A 661-nucleotide genomic window follows, 5' to 3' on the forward strand; every position below is an offset into this window, starting at 1 on the left:
AGTGTTGATATTACATCTTAAAACTTAGAGGACAAATGTATAACTCTAATTTCTGGTTGGTACAGAACTTAGAAATAAGTGCTGATCAAAGAATTAAAGTTTGTCTGACTCCAAAGCCCAGTGAAAGCCATGTAAGTCAGGAATAAAGTTATTAAAAACTATCTTATGCTTAATCAAATAACATTTACTTTGGGTACAACTATAAATTCTTAAAATGGCAATTTCAAGGGGAAAATGGAAATCTCTAAATCACTAATGTGGCAATGGAGTGAACTTGGATGATCAGTCCAAGAAATTAAAAAAAAAAAAAAAAAAAGCAGGTCTCTTGGAAGCACCATAAATTAGGCTGTTAAATTGTGGCTGGAGTCTAATGCAAATCCCGGTTACCCAGGCATAAAAGAAAGCAGCAGTTGGCAAACACTGTGTTATTTATTTTGTAGATAAGCCATCTATCAAACTTTTCTTTTCCTCAGTGAAATGCACACTCAAGCACCATGGAGAAAAAGAATCTGGTAGTGATAGAGTGTACCCTGGGAGCTTCTTTTCGGAACTTTGGTGAAATCAAGTGAAAACTAAAGTCCTTTGTAAATTAACAGTTTACTTGCTTGTCTAAATCAAACAACAAGAGGAAGATATTCATCTGGTTGCTAAGTAGAGAAGA

This window comes from Mandrillus leucophaeus, unplaced genomic scaffold (assembly GCF_000951045.1).
Source record: "Mandrillus leucophaeus isolate KB7577 unplaced genomic scaffold, Mleu.le_1.0 Scaffold5, whole genome shotgun sequence".
In the NCBI taxonomy this organism is placed as follows: domain Eukaryota; kingdom Metazoa; phylum Chordata; class Mammalia; order Primates; family Cercopithecidae; genus Mandrillus; species Mandrillus leucophaeus.